Here is a 17,205-nt window from a genome sequence, read left to right on the forward strand (position 1 = left end):
CACAGAGGAGAAAACTGAGACACAAACAGATTCAACATCTTGACCAAAAGACAGTCACTACCCTCAAGATGTTTGTGTTCTAATAGAAGACAGCATGTGTAGAGGACTAGTAGGTAGTGTGACTGTGAAAATATGGGTTTCAAGACTGTGAATTGCCCAAACTGTAAAGATAATTTTTAGTGTCTTGATTTTATATCAAAAATAAGTGGTCACCATGGGAAAAATTCCCAAATATGAAATACCCAAGTCAGCTGGGTTTTATGGAGATTTTAATTAATATAAATGAAGGAATTAAGGAAAGGGAAAGAGACAGAGTAAGAGGAAATAGTAGGAAAAGGCTAGGGCCTAGGCCTTTCTCTTTAAGAGAGAAACTAAGTCAGTCTTTAATCACTCACCACAAGATCTTCCCGAGCAAAACTCTAGTGTTCAGAGACCCAGCAGGCTCCTCTGACTCCTGACCTCCAATTCAGCTACCAAAGCTAAACTCATTCCAGAGCCCTCCAGTTCCTTCCTTTTAAAGAAAATTTTCTCTTGTGTCACCTCCCCTAAATTTTTACGTCTACCAATCACAGTAAACACTTTTCCTAGGACAGCCCATTCTTAGTTTTTAGTTCTCACCTTCTCTGGGTAGATTATATCTTCTGAGTACTTCACACCTCTTTGCTAAGCTTGCCCCTTGCAAGTTGTGTAATAATTAAATTTTGGGGAAACTGAGGCATGTAGAAATTAGTTTCTCTCTAGAAGTATCATATTTTTAGAGGTTTATTTAAGATAAGGAATTTGGGAAAATACAAGTAAGAAAGGCACGTGTTAGGCCCAGAGAGTCTATTCACGACCACTCACATCTTGCCTGCTAGGTGGAGAGTTGTGTGTGCTCCAAAGGGGAAGTAGGGAAGACACCCAGTAGCCTTTACAGCCAGGTTAAATAGAAATTTTTGACCTCGCCCAGGTGGAAATCTCAGTGAGATTAGAGCTGGGAGCTAGCAAGGACTCCTAGGGATTGGAATCCAGAGTTCAAGTCTCCATTTTTACAGGTGCCTGACCTTATAATGATTAATTTGATCTTCATAGGTACTTAGCACCCTTTTGTATTAGATCTAAAAATAGACCTAGCTTAAGGTTTTGGCCTCACTATAAGTATGAGTTAAGTACCTTCATTTTTCACTAAGGAGTGTACAACTTTATCTTCCCCTAAAGTATGCCTAAGTATGGGTGGAGTAATTTAAAGTTCCCAATACATTCCTGATCAAGTACCTCCATTGTTTAAAATAAGGAATAACCTTAAGATAATGTTCCAAGGAAGAGTCTGAGAAATTTTAAGATTCACAGTAGGAAGTATTATTTTGCCTTGAAAAGTGACAGAGATTGTGAAGCTGTATAGACTTTCCAGTAGAAATTATAGTACCATCTTGATTTTTTTGAAAAGGGGGAAGGGGGGAAGGGGTCAGCGGACCTCCACCAAGCAGCAAGGTAGCTGTGAGAAGATGGTCATGGAGTCAAGCCAAGTCAAGTGTGGCTCGAGCTGACCTAAATATAATTAGCCACTGACATTCTCTGATCAAGGGGGCTCAGGGTGGAAGGTGAGGAGCTCAAAGACCAGCATATGGCCTCTGGATAGGGCAGTTAAGTAGCTGCTTAGAAGATGGTTAGGAGCCGGGCCCAGAGTAAAGGGAAGCATGGTAGGAACCAGTTCAATTAGAGCAGCTACAGATGGCACTCACTATTTGGGGAGTAAGAAGTTTGGAGTGAAAAAGATGAGTACTCCAGGGTATTTTCTCTGACTTCAAGAGCACACTAGATATACTTTCCAACACTGCAGATAAACAAAAAGGATAGAAACAGACCCCAAGACATAGTTACAAAGGCACACACATAGATCACTCCACAAACACACAGTCAGAGAAATATTGGTGAGATGTCACATTTTAGGAGGGGCAGCAGAATGTACACTCCTTGGGAGCAGGGAATGTTTTTCATTTGTCTTGTGGAAGACAGTCCAAACCAGTGACTAACTGTGAAGCATCCAGAAAGAGGTGAGCAAGAGATGGAAAAGACTAGAAATAGACATCCTGAATACTGCTTAGTGGAACTGGGAGCATTTGGCCTAGAGAACACGTTGGAATGGAGAATCACATATGAAGGCTGCATTCATGTTCTGGAAGAGCAAAAGTCTTCATGTGGTCCAGGTCTTAGATATGTTCTGCTCCGCCCCCTATTTTAGAGATGAAGAAACTAAGGTTCAGAGAGCTAAGAGACTCGCCAATGGTCACAGAGCAAGGAAGTGTCAGAAGGAAAGGATGACTTTCTCACCAATTCATCCTCACTACTGAATGAGAAAAAGAAGCTATGACCCTCAAAAAACATTTATTTCTCTATAGTTAAAAAAGATACTTTTAATTATTCATTATATAGGTATATAGATGGCTGGGAGGGTGGATGGATGGATAGATAGATAGATAGATAGATAGATAGATAGATAGATGGATGGATGGATGGATGGATGGATGGATGGATGGAGAAAGCAATAGAGAGAGATGGAGGGAGTGATATAGATAGATAGATAGATAGATAGATAGATAGATAGATAGAGGAAGCAATAGAGAGAGAGATGGAGGGAGTGAGATAGATAGATAGATAGATAGATAGATAGATAGATAGATAGATAGATGGATGGATGGATGGAGGAAGCAATAGAGAGAGATGGAGGGAGTGATATAGATAGATAGATAGATAGATAGATAGATAGATAGATAGATAGATAGAGGAAGCAATAGAGAGAGAGATGGAGGGAGTGAGATAGATAGATAGATAGATAGATAGATAGATAGATAGATAGATAGATAGATGGATGGAGGAAGCAATAGAGAGAGATGGAGGGAGTGAGATAGATAGATAGATAGATAGATAGATGGAGGAAGCAATAGAGAGAGATGGAGGGAGTGAGATAGATAGATAGATAGATAGATAGATAGATAGATAGATAGATAGATAGATAGATAGATGGATGGAGGAAGCAATAGAGAGAGATGGAGTGAGATAGATAGATAGATAGATAGATAGATAGATAGATAGATAGATAGATAGATAGATGGAGGAAGCAATAGAGAGAGAGATGGAGGGAGTGAGATAGATAGATAGATAGAGGATGATAGATAGATAGATAGATAGATAGATAGATAGATAGATAGATAGACAGACAGACAGACAAATGAGTCTGTACCTGTGATTTCATTGGTACAAGAGGATATCAAGTGAGGAAAATTCTACCACAAAATTCCTGGCAAATCATCAATTCTACCCCAGCTATACATCAATTCATCTTACTGGTTGAGATCTCTCTCCTCCACACCATCTACATTCCCTACTGCTAAAATCTCTACCCTGAGACCTGTTCTACTGACTGGTAAACTGTCTGCCCATAGCACTATTTCCAGAGGACCTCCAACCATGCTAAACTTCACTCAGAAGACGAACCCACCTTTCTTGTTTTCTAGATCCCCTTTATATGTTGTCTTCCCAAATTTAAATGTAAATTGCTCAAGGGTAGGGACTGATTTACTTGTCTTTGTCTCCTTAGCACTTTGCACAGTGACTGGCACATTTTAAGGACTTTCAAAATGTTCTGTCCATGTAGGAATCTATCTATCTACTTATCTATCCATAAGTCCATCTGTCTACTTAAGGCATCAGAAGTCCCTGTAGTGATGATGAACATCATGGCCAGGCCAGGGTCACACTATCAGTATGTGTCAGAAGTAGAACTTGTCCCCTGGTCTTCCTCCTAAGCCAGATTTGTATCTACTGCACAATTGGCAACAAACTCAAAGAGAAGTGAAGGTCACTAATTCATATGTAAGGATCTCATACATAAGGTTGCATATTGACTTAGTTTAAAAGATACGTTACCAATGATGTGTTGTATCTTTATTTATTTGGGTAAATATTTCCCAATTACATCTTAATTTGTTTTGGGGACCTCATGAAGCAGTAGTTCAGGCCACATGCTGCCTGAAGTCATATGTTGAACACCTCTGCACTCCACCACACTATCACAATAGGCTGCCCTATGGAAAGAGTTTAAAGTAACTTGTGAAACTCATCTGCTGCCATGTGGAAGGCAGGGATCAAGATTACAACCTTGGTGAGATTGAAATAGGGAAGATCCTCCCACCTTCTCCCTAACTCCTATCCTGATTTCTTATGACACCAGGCACAGGAAGACAGCTGTTCATATGGCTGGAAAACTAAGAACCAAGCTCCTAGCTCCTCCAGGCCAAGAATGAAGGAAATACTGTTAGGAGTTGGGCAGTTTGCTTCAATCAATAGGCATTTATTAAATTCCTACTAAGTATCTTAGAGCATAAATTGGATAACATTCTGACTGGTCCTTCTGACTCCAGTCTCCACCTGTTTCCATATACCTTGTAATAGCCTAACTTCCCTCTTTAAGCTAGACTAAACTTCTGAAGACCCTCCTTACATCTTGTTCTAACCTCAGGAGAACAGTGGGAGCTGTCCAAAAGCAAAAAGGACTCCCTAGAAAGACTGTGGCTTCCTTAGCACCAGAAGCATTCCAATAATGGCTATGTGATGGAATTATCTTGTATTCTTTCAATGGTGGAGCAATATTGGTCAGGATAACTAAATAGATAGGGCATAGGATTTGGAGTCAGGGAGACCTGGGTTCAAATTTCCACTCAGACACAGTGTATAATCCATGGTAAATTATTTAATCTCTCTATGCTTGTTTCCTCACCTGCAAAATTAAAGAATTGGGCTTGATGATCTCTAAGTCCCTTCTACCTTTTAGTCAATGTCCTATGAGGTGCTTTCTAGCTCTAAGATTCTATGATTCTGTCCAGTTACCTTTAGTGACTCCAAGAATGTTGATTTAACAAATGAAGATGTAGATAAAAATCTGATAAGCCATTTCTGTTTCCAAGGTGCCATTGCTGAATCATAGGCCCCACAATTTGTAACAAAAACTATAAATTCAAAATGGTGAAACACCACTGAATGTGTTAAGCTCTGTGAGTGAGTTAGTGCCCAACCAAGCCAAGGAAAATTATGAGTAATTGGTATCAAAGCAAATTGAGCTTTATTGTTTTATCAAGAGGAAAATATTGCTGAGGTTCAAAGATGGGAGAAACATGAAACTAGCCCATCTATGCATATGACCATTATTGCAGCTCATATGGTAGGGTTGAAGTCATGAGAACTAAATTATTCATGCACTTAGAGAATATATGAGATAGAAAAAGAGAGAATGAGAGAGAGAACTTGTAATATAAAATTGAATGAGGAAACATATCTATAATCAAAGATTATTCCTTCTCATAATGCAGGTTGCAACATATCCATCCCTACTTTACAGATCCTATGCAATTCCTATGCATGCTTTCCCATAATCTCTACACCTCTGGTAGGGAGTAGATCCCACTTTCTTTTTTTTATTTTATTTAGTCAATTTAGAACATTATTCCTTGGTTACAAGAATCATATTCCTTCCCTCCCTTCCCTGCCCCCACTCTTCCTGTAGCTGACACGCAATTTCACTGAGTATTACATGTGTCCTTGATCAGAACCTATTTCCATGTAGTTGATGTTTGCATTAGGATGTTCATTTAGAGTCTACATCCCCAATCATGTCCCCATCAATCCATGTAATCAAGCAGTTGTTTTTCTTCTGTGTTTCCGCTCCCACAGTTCTTTCTCTGGATGTGCATAGCATCTTTCTCATAAGTCCCTCAGAATTGTCCTGGCTCATTGCATTGCTGCTAGTAGAGAAGTCCATTACATTCGATTGACGATTGTACCACAGTGTATCAGTCTCTGTGTACAATGTTCTCCTGGTTCTGCTCCTCTCGCTCTGCATCACTTCCTGGAGGTTGTTCCAGTCTCCATGGAATTCCTCCACTTTATTATTCCTTTGAGCACAATAGGATTCCATCACCAACAGATTCCACAGTTTGTTCAGCCATTCCCCAATTGAAGGGCATCCCCTCATTTTCCAATTTTTTGCCACCACAAAGAGCGCAGCTATGAATATTCTTGTACAAGTCTTTTTCCTTATTATCTCTTTGGGGGTTCAGACCCAGCAGTGCTATGGCTGGATCAAAGGGCAGACAGTCTTTTAGTGCCTTTTGGGCATAGTTCCAAATTGCCCTCCAGAATGGTTGTAGATCCCACTTTCTGTATTGAGATCCCTCTCTAGTTCTCTTGGCCTTAAACTGGTACTGAAGAAGGAAATAGATATCCATAAATTATCCCCCTTTTCCACTACTTGACTAGCCCATTGTTTATTCCCAGTCACACCTCCCTCTGGTGATATCATTGATGCCATTTGCACAATTCTTTTCATTTGTAGTATGCTATACCCTGGTCCCACAAACCATAAGCCTCTCTATTGGCCTTTAGGTGATCCTTGACTTAAATGTATCAGAGGCTCTGGCATCCCATGACTCAAGTCATACAGAAACATAGAAAGAATATTACTATTTTAAAATGTTGGGTTTCTATTCCAAGAAAGTTGTTCAGTTTCATTTAAAATATTTCTTGGATTCCCAGTGTCAATCTAGTCCACTTTATTCCTCCTGGTCAACTCTGAGCCCAGTTCAGTGTCCATTTAAAATGTTTACCTAAGATATATGTCCTGATTGAACAACGTTATGAGTTGCTTATCTAATTTCATATCATATTCTGTTCAATAAGTATTCTGCATCCACTTAGTTTTTCTGTGTGGATAATTAAGCAAAACTCTTTAAAGTGAAGAGGTGGGCCCATTTTACTCCCTTGCTCAAAAAACTTCAATGGCTCCCTGTTGCCCATATGATAAAATACAAAATCTTCCCATTGTTTAGCACAGTAACCAATTTGTAGTACATTCTTAATAAGTATTGATTAAGATGAGTTGAATTTGAAGTCATCCCCAAAATGTTTCTATGTCTGTCCCAAGCTTCTTTGACATTACTACCCTACTCATATGATATTGTACATCCAAATGGACTTATTGGCCATTTGCAAAACTCCACCTTTTGGGAAACTTAGCTTCTTTCAGGGCTCAGCTCAGGAGCCACCTTGTACGTGTAGTTTCTGCTGATTCCCCCACCTGCTAGTATCTCCCCTCCAAGTTCACCTTAAATATACTACATATATATATATATAATAGTATTATACTATATATAAACATGATATATTGTAAAAAATAATATATAAATATATTATAAAGTATAAATGCCATAAAGATATGCCATACATACTCATACATACATGTATGTGTGGATACATGTATGCATGTATTCATATATGCATGCATGTATGTATGCATGTGTGTATATGAGTATGTAGATTACATAAATCTATTTATGTTTATGTTATAACCCCATTAGAATGTGGACTGCTTGAGGGCAAGAACCTTTTCAGTTTTGTTTCTTACCCTGAGTGATTAACATAGTTTCTGGCACTTAATAAATATTTAAAGAATTTAATTAATTTTAATTATTGAAATTAATTAATTCTAATGAATTAAATACACTTAATTAAATTTAACACATGCTGGTTTATTGAATAGAACAGAAAGGGGTTTTTGAATATTGTAGCTGAAATGAAGAATGAATAAATAAATGTTCCCCACAACTGTGATCATTTCCAACACTCGCTGATGACATTGACCCAACCCATAGTTCTGAGGACCTGTGTGTGAGTCTGTGAGAGGAGGGATTCGACCTAATAGAACACTGCAAACACAGACATCTATGGGGTCAGTCGGTCAGTCAAAGGGGCAAGCTAGGTATAAATACAAGAAATGTCTTGGGATTAGCTAAAACCATTAAACACCTCTCAACAGTCAAAGAAGGAACCATTGGAATCTGAGTGCAGCTCAGAGCACACCATCTTCCACTGTTTCCTCCATGAGATTTCTATTGTGTGATGTTTTCTATCATGATGTGAGTAATATGGAAATCTCTATTACATGAAAGGACAGGTATAATCTACATCAGACTAGTCACCCCCTTAAAGAGGGGGAGGGAAGGAGAAAATCTGAATTCTAAAATGTCAAAAATGGTCAAAAATTGTTTCTACATGTAATCAAAGTAATTTTTAAATTGGAAAAAAATAAACCTAAGTATATAGGAAAAGGAGATTCCAACAGAAAGACTCCAGAAACCACTTTCAGTATTAAGCTACCTGAGAGCTTTGAGGAGCCAAATCTTTACTCCTGTGACCAGAAGGCAGCAAAGGGAAGAGTTTCTGTCTCTTCACACACACACACACACACACACACACAATTGCCCATGTGATCAGTGATAATGAACAATAAAAAACAATGAATCCATCTGGAAGATGAGAGAAAACCAACCAAAAATACCCCAGGGGAACTTCTCAGTCTCCACAAAAGGCAAAAAAGACTTCTCTCCAATTGGAGCTGACTTAGCCTGTGCCACAGGGACTTTGGAAGCTCTAGCTCACTGCCCCCTGGCACCTGTGGGACCTTGCAGGAGACCGTGCTCCAGACTTTTCTCCCCCATGAGATTTGGTCTCCCTGAAGACTTTCATTGTATGCTTGGTGCTTAGTTGGTACAGAGCCTGGCATATGTCTTTACATGCTAACTTTGGAACTTTGAACAGTTTCCTCAACTGCAAATGGTGATGCTAATAATACCCACTTCTCAGAGTTGTTGTGAGGATCCAAAGAGCTATTTACAAAGGCTTTAGCATGGTGCCAGGCACACAGTAGGTGCTTAATAAATGTTAGCTATCATTACTATTATATTATTAATAATAAATGTTTGCTAACAACTTTTGAGGAGATGTGCTTTGGTCATTTTTTCCAGCAAAATGGCTTAGGTAAAACATTAATTGATATTAATCAGTTCATCAGCATTAGCAGGCTACTAATTGGTGGTAGAAAGAAGCAAAACACCTCCAATGGACGCTCCTGAGCAATAACAGTACACTTAGTTCTGCTATAACTTCATACGTGTTCTGAAAAGACACAATGATCTACAAAATCACAGAACTAAAAAAGCACATAGAGCCTTTGGGGGAAATGGGATTGGGGGCAATACACCAAAAAAAATTTGTCAATGACCCATAAAGAAGATAGAAACCTAATAAAATGGTAGTGCGGTTTTGCACGTGTTCGATGATTGAGATGCATGAGTACTACAATAAATAGGGGCCACTTCTGATGCTACTTGACCTTCACCCTGGAAAATTGAGGAGGCCAAGGGAAACTTCTGGCCTCAGAGCTGGAGCCAAAGACCACAGGAAGGAGGGAAGGATGAAGATAAAGGTGGTCTGACCAGTCCTTCTCCATTCATGGCTCTTATTGTACCAGATGCTACACAATAAATATGACATTTTAGCTTGTCTGTTTGTCAAAGTGAGTTTGGGAAGGATTATAGCTTATGAGTTATTATAAAGTGGTGGTATTTTCTGTGTGACCCTGGGCAAGACACTTAACCCTCTCAACCTCAGTTTCCTCATCTGTCAAATGAACTGGAGAAGGAAATCGCCAACGAATTCAGGATCTCACCAAGAAAACCACAAATGGGATCATGGAGAGTAGAACATGACTGAATCTCAAGAATAATAAAAGTTGTTTTCTGACTTCTCGAAGTTCCTTAAGAAAGAAATTGTTCAGAAGCAAACTTGAAATTGGAATTACACTAGAATGTTCCCTGATAGATCATTGGAACAAATTTCTGTTTTCGAAACACACATTACATCAATACTGTACTAGAACCCAATTCCTAAGACCTCAGAGTTGTTCTAGAACCCTGGGGAGAGGAATAAGCCTCAATTTCCTGGGACTCCAGCTGTCTGTGAGAATTGAGATGGAGAAAGCTCTCCCTAGAAAACCTCAGGTCCCTGTAAGCAAATTTGAAGAAAACAGAAATGAAGGGGGTGGCTAGTGAGTATGACAAAGAGACTCTTAACTTTCCAAACAGTCTTGGCTTTTTTCAATAGGAAAAGCTCCCCAGGTGCCTTTAAATGCTTGTTTACAGATAACTGGTTGACTTCCAGGCTGGAAGATGGACTAGCCACCAGGGAGGAGGGGCAAAGAGTTTATAATCCCAGAAGGGTCTAGTCAAGGGACCATCAATCAGGAATGGAGATGAAAAGATTCAGAAATGCCAATGTTGGTCAACAGGGAAATAGGATTCAATTAAAGTATCGTTTTTCAGGAATGGATAAATGCCATCAATTGTGTAAGGCAAAGAATCAAGGATCCTTGACAAAAGGGAGCCCAACCTCACTCTACCCTTCTTCCAATCTGCAGACATTTTTTCTGATCTTAAGATAATGTGGACTTAAAAAAAAAAAAAAACCCTTACCTTCCGTCTTGGACTCAATACTGTGTATTGGCTCCAAGGCAGAAGAGTGGTATGGGCTAGGCAATGGGGGTCAAGTGACTTGCCCAGGGTCACACAGCTGGGAAGTGTCTGAGGTCAGATTTGAACCTAGGACCTCTCATCTCTGGGCCTGGCTCTCAATCCACTGAGCTACCCAGCTGCCCCCAATAATGTGGACTTTTATAAGGGAATGGGGGAAAAAAAGCATTGTATTATATTACTTTAAGAGACAACAAAGTCACAGGAAGACCATCATAATGTACTGAAAATGCCATTGGACTTGAAGTCAGGGGGCCAGAGTTCAAATCCTAGCTCTCCTATTTACTGACTGTGTGACCTTAGACAAGTCATCTAACTTTTCAGAACCTCATATTATTCTGTAACATGAAGATGTTGGGATAAATGACTTGTGAGATTTCTTCACTTGTGTAGGTGTGTATTTCTCATTGTTTCCCAATAGACATGTGGAAAGAATACTGGGCCAAGATATGGGAGAACAGGATTCCAATCCCAAGACTTCCACTTACTCTCCATATGACTTCTGACAAGTTATCTGACACCTTGAGCTTTAATGTCTCTCACTGCAGAATGAGGGGCTTGGGCTAGATGCTCTCCAAGGCCTCTTCCAGCTCTACCATCCTATATTCTCTCTTCTGAAGCCTCTTCCAGCTCTGACATTCTATAACTCTATGAATCTAATTCTACTGTGTAGACAAATGATCCACAAGCCCCCATGAGATCCAAGACCCCAGGCCCTTGTCCCCACTGCTTACCCCTCGTCCCAGACCTCAGGCACACTCCTGCCTCAAAAGGGACCTCCTGCCCCCCTCTCCCATTGCACCTCTTTCCACAGGAGCAGCCTCAGCTTTCCTCTTTCCCACAGTCTCCCTCCCTTCCACACCCCCCATCACATACACACCCTCTCCCTCCCTACCACCCCCTTCTCCTTGTACAAAGGGTTGCCAAGGTAACCGTATCTCATAGTTTCCTCTTTGTCTGGCCTGACGTGATGAAATTCATGAGCAGAGTCTGGGTCTGCTGACCCCTAGTGACCCTGCAGGGCAGCCTTCCCAATCTCCATTCTTCCCCCCCAACCCCAGCTCCTTGGAGCTCAGCAAGACACCAGCCCTGCCTGCCCCAGCCCCCTACCACTGTCTGCTTGCCACTTGCTAATGAGCCAGGAGACTGGACAAGCTGGCTGGCTCCAGGTGGGACAGCTTCTGTGCTGACCATCCTGCAATCAGAGGTCCTTCGTTTCCCTCTCACCTTCCTACAGATCTTAAGCATTGCTAGGGCCCAGAAGAGTCAGAAGAGGAAACGTGTTGCTGCTGTGGCTGTGCTAAGAATGCCAGGCCTGAGCTCAGGAAACTTTGACAGGAACTGAGCATCCCAGATCTAAGGCTGGACTGGACTGAAGGGGGCATTTAGATCAGCTCCTTCATTGGATGGAGGGAGAAATTGAGATCTAGAAAGTAAAAGAGATTTGCCCAAGGTCCACACATAGTGTTTTAGTAAATGGTAGAAGCAGCATTTGAACCCAAATCCTAATCCAGGGTTCTTTATCATTGGGTCTGTCCACCTCCTAGATTCAAACCCATATCCAAGCTGTGTGCCTTTTCACAGCATCATTTCATCCCTTTGGGACTTGTTTCAACTGTAAAATGGAGATAATAGGATTTGCATTGTTCTTGTTCAGTGGATAGAGCACTGAGCAAAGAGTCAAGAAGATCTGAGATCAAATCTAGCCTCAGACGCTTACAAGCTGTATGATTCTAAGCAAACACTTAATCTTTTTTGCCTCAATATCCTCATCTGTAAAATGAGCTAGAGAAGGAAATGGCAAACCATTCCAGTGTCTTTGCCAAGAAAACTCCATGGACCATAGTCTATAGACATGGTGGAGAACCTATGTCATGCATGCCAGAGGGGGCACTCAGAGCCCTCTCTGTGGGCACACACACACCTGCTATCACCCCAGCACAGAGTTCATTAGTAGAAAGCCAGAGGGAAGTGGGGTAGAGCTGCTCCTTTCCCCCTCTCCACGCATACCTAAAGATATCACCGGCACCTCTAAAAGGTTCGCCATCACTGGCCTATAGGGCCATGAAGAGCTAGATACAACTAAGTGATTGGACTACACATATTTGGCCTACATAAAGAACTCTGTGAACCTTAAAGTCAGCAAAATGGCAAAGGCCATAAAATATGATAGTAGTCAATGTTGGAGGGTCTGTGAAAAAATAGGCACATACTCATATACTGAAGGTGGAGCAAGAAATATGGGTCCAACCATTCTGGAAAACAATAAACAATTAGGTCAAGAAAGACACATCTTTTGACTCAGAGATCCCACTACTGAACATATATCCCAAGGAGTTCAATGACATAGTCCAAAATAAACATAGCAGCACTTTTTGTGGTAGGATATAATTGGAGATCAAAATGGATGCCCATCCACTGGGGAATGGGTAAATAGCTTGTGGCACATGGATAGAACAGAATATTACTAAAATTCTACCTTTTGTTTAAAAAAAGTTGTTCCTCCTTAATCGTAGTGCCTTTCTTTGAGACTACCCCCCCCAATTAATCTGTAATTATCTTGTTTATTCATACTTGTTCCCTTGTAATCACTCTGATTATACAGATTGTTCCTTGATGGCAGGAACAGGAACATGCAATAACCACTTGCTAAGTTCTAGGTAACTGACTAATTAATTGATTATCATGACCCAAGAAACAATTGGCATAAAAAAAAGAAGCATGGGAAGATGTTTATCAGCTGATGCAGAATGAAGTCAAGTAGAACAAGAAAATGATTTATCCACAATGACTTGACTGAGTCATTTTTCATTCCCACCTGATTCACCATGACTCTATTGGAAGTTTTCTTGGAGACATACAGGAATGATTTGCCATTTCTTTCTCCAGCTTGTTTTGACAGATGAAGAAACTGAGGCCAACAAGGTTAAGTGACTTGCCCAGGGTCACCCAGCTAGATTTGAACTCCCCAAAGAGGAGTCTCCCTGACTCTAGGCTCAGCTACCTAGCTATCTCATACAATAATTGGAATGGAAAGGAGAAAATCAAACACTATGAAATTATAATGGCCAAAATAGAGTACAAAAAAGAAATGAGAAAACATATCCTCCTTCTTGCAGAGGAGTGGGATCATATTGAGGGGATATTGTCAGAGGCAGCTGGTACATTGCCTAGTTTTGATTAACTATTTTTCTTTTTCCTTTATTATTTGTGGTTACTTGAAAGGGATCATCAATCATGAAAGCAGAGACATCAGGAATCAAGATGATATAGACACAGAAAGTATCAATAAAAATGTAAAAAGGATTAAGCATTAGAGAAGTGTGTAAAGGCACTGGCCTTTCTCAAGAAGCTTGTAGTCTGATGGAAGCACAAATAAAACTTGGACAAAAACAACTGCTAACTACATCACTATATATGAGGGCTATCTGAGGAGTCAGGGGCTTTTAGACCAAAGAAGGAACCTTGAGAAATTGTCCTGTTCAGGAGGCATGAATTAGCCTTACTTGGCTTTGCCTGAGAGGAAAGAACCCAAATCAAGTTTGGGGGGGGTGGGGGAGGAGTTTCAGAGAGACAGACTTAGATGTGGGAGCAGATAAAACTTCCTCACAGTCATAGAGAGTTATCTCAAAGTGCCTTTTGAGGTAGTGAGTTTCCCATCACTGAAAGTCTCTAAACAGAATCCGTATCAGGATATGTCAAGAAAAGTGTAGGGGCAATGGGGTACATAGATGGCTCAGTGGTTAGGAGGATAGGCCTAGAGATGGGAGGTCTTGGGTTCAAATGACCACAGATACTTCTTAAAAGGATGATCCTGGGCAAGTCACTTAATTCCCATTGCCTAGCCCTTACGGTTCTTCTGCCTTAGAACCATCACACAGGATTGATTCTAAGATGGAAGGTAAAAAATGAATATAAAGGGGATTCTTTGGTCAAGAATGTGCTAGATGAGTTGATAGACTACTAAAGTCCTTCCTCACAAGTGGTCCTTTGTCTTTAGCAATGGAGACTTCCAGGAAGGAGAACCCCAGTAGCAGCCCAGTCCACATTAGGATCATTCTAACTCAGGAATTTCTTTACCTGACATGAAGCAAAATCTGCTTCTCTATAAGTACTAGCAGTCGTGTCTAATTCTGTCTTCAGAAAAAGGATGACTTCTTCCATAAAACAAATCTCAAAGACAGTTATCCCATCCTCGCCTTCTTCCCACCCTCCATTCTTCTCTTCTTTAGCCTGAACATCACAAGTCCTTCCATATAGTCTAGTATGCTCTGACTTGGAAACCATCTCCAGGAATTCTTTGGACTCACTACCTAATTCCCTTGAGCTTTCTGTTTCTTTGATCTCCTCAGATCTCAATGTTTATATTAGTTTATATTTATATTATATTATATTATATTATATTATATTATATTATATTATATTATATTATATTATATTATATTATATTAATTCAGGCAAATATCAGTCCTGATGGTTAGATAGAATGAGTTCTGGACTAGGAATCAGGAGAAATCTGAAATCAAATGGGACCTCTGACCCTTAACTTGCTAGATGACCATTGACAGTCGGTCCCTCTGAGGCTCTTTCCACATTTGCGAAATGGATATAATACCCATAGAAACTAACACAGGATTGTTCTAAGGTTCAAATAAGACAATGTATGGATTCTCATTAATGCAAGTGCCTTTTCTCTACAGATTATCCTCAATTCATCCTTTATATACCTTGTTCATACATAGTTGTTCAATGACAAACATCGCTTGATTGTCTCTGAGCTCCTTGAGGGTAGAGGGCTGTTTTTTGTCCTTTTTGCCTCCCCAGAGCTTAGCACAGTGCCTGACACATAGTAAATATTTAATAAATGCTAGTTGACTGACTCAAAATATCAATCATAATTAAAGATAGGGACTAGCTCTATGTTTTTAATGGGATGAGCAACTCCCTCTGTCAAAGCAAATTAGAATCTTTTATGGAACTTCTAGTTTTAGAGAATTACCCAGAATACTGAGGAGGGATTAGATAATTTGGCCAGGGTCACACAGTAAGTGTCAGAGGCAGGACTTGGAACTCAGGTCTTCCTGGATCTAGAATGGACTTTTATCATTTTTTTTAGAAAATGAAAAGGATGGGTCTAGGGTCTTCAAGGATAGCCTCCTCCCTGTAGTTAGGCAGCTAGGTGGTATAGTGAATAGAACACTGGGCCTGGAGTCAGGAAGATCCCTCCCAATGAGTTCAAATCTGGCCTCAGACACTTATTAATTGGGTGACCTAGGACAAGTCACTTAACCCTGTTTACCTTAGTTTCTTCATCTGTAAAATGAGATGGAGAAGGAAATGGAAAATCACTCTAGTATCTTTGCTGAGAAAATCTGCAGTGGGGTCATAAAGAGTGAGGCACAACTAAAAGAGCTGAACAACAACAACTTTCTCATACTATTCTACTATTATTTTTGGAATGAGGCTAAATTTCCCTTTCGGTCAGAAGAGACATTTATCTTATAGATGGAAGGAATAGTCTTTGAGAAGGCAAAGGGTTCAGTGTAAGGAGGGCTATGCTGGAAGTTCAGAAGTCAGAAGTCTGCTTGCAACCAGATCTCTAAAAACAAAAATGTAGACAACAGAATTTTAAGTTTAATCTTTATTATTCGCATTTTCTCTATCACTTTCTTAAATCTAAACAATAGGTCAAGCTCTTTTTTCATAGTTTGCCAAGTTTTATGGGGCAAATGCTTAGTCAACCAAGAAAAAAATTTTAAGCACCAACTTGTGGTAGTCAGGGCAGATAGGTAGAGTGGTAGATAGAGCACTATAGGCTTAAAGTTAGGAAGACTTGAGTTCAGATCTAGTCTCAGATACTTAGTAGTTGTGTGAATGTGGGCCAGGCACTTAATCCTGTTTGCTTCAACTTCTTCATCTGTAAAATGAGCTGGAGAAGGGAATAGCAAGTCACTCAGTCACTGAGATAAACACCTAGGATAAAAGGAAAGGCAAAAGGCAATCCTTGACCTCAAGGAGCTCCCAGTTTGAGAGGAGACAATATGCAAACAAATATGTGTCAACATGATGCATACAGAACAAATATTGTTGTTCATCCTTCCTTTTGGAAGAAGATCAATGACATCACCAGGTAATGGCTTGAATATCAATTGAATTGGATTTCAGCAAGGTGGAATTGCTGTCATCAGCCTCACCTCTCTCTTCCACAGTCATCGCAGTAGTGAGACAAAAGTCAGGATGATTGGAAATGACCAGGGATGCAGTGGATGGTCTTGGGGGCCAAGCTGTAAGTACTCCACAGCATCTACTTCATCTGCCTTGATGGCCACTAGAATAAATTTTTCTCATCCCCCATTCTTCTGGGGGAAATCTTTACATGCTTTGGGATAGACATCCCCCTAAGTCACTGATGGGTTTGAGGTCTATCAGTTACCCCCAACCTGGTTTATACTGCCTGTCAAGATTACCAAGGGTATATAGGATGTTCAGGGAACACCAGCCCCTCTAGGGGAGGGCCAGTGTTCTATGTTACCATGACAGCACAGACCTAGCACTTCTGGTGGGTGGGCTTGCCAAGCCCTTTATAGGGCTATTTGTTCACTTGTTGACCACCTTTCACCCAACTTCCCCCTGTGGCTCCAAGAGAGCTATAGTGTAGGCAGTGGCCACCCCTCACTACAGAATAGTTAGGAAAAATCAAAAGAGGGAAAGGACTAAAATTGTGAGGTATTGGGACAGGCTTCCTGTAAAAGTTAGGATTTTTCCTGGGACTTGAAGGAAACCAAGGAAGCCAGAGGGGAGGATGAGG

The 17,205-nt window shown here is 40.5% G+C and overlaps 1 long non-coding RNA gene across 1 annotated transcript in view; it reads right to left on the reverse strand.

The window, feature by feature from the left end:
* Positions 1-11,239, reverse strand: part of LOC130458197 (uncharacterized) — a 29,042-nt gene extending 17,803 nt beyond the window's left edge. Inside the window, exon 1 of the long non-coding RNA XR_008917285.1 lies at positions 11,132-11,239. This is a non-coding gene — a long non-coding RNA (uncharacterized LOC130458197). The remainder of the gene's footprint in view (positions 1-11,131) is intronic.
* Positions 11,240-17,205: the final 5,966 nt, after the last annotated feature.

Source organism: Monodelphis domestica, chromosome 3 (assembly GCF_027887165.1).
Source record: "Monodelphis domestica isolate mMonDom1 chromosome 3, mMonDom1.pri, whole genome shotgun sequence".
Classification (NCBI taxonomy): domain Eukaryota; kingdom Metazoa; phylum Chordata; class Mammalia; order Didelphimorphia; family Didelphidae; genus Monodelphis; species Monodelphis domestica.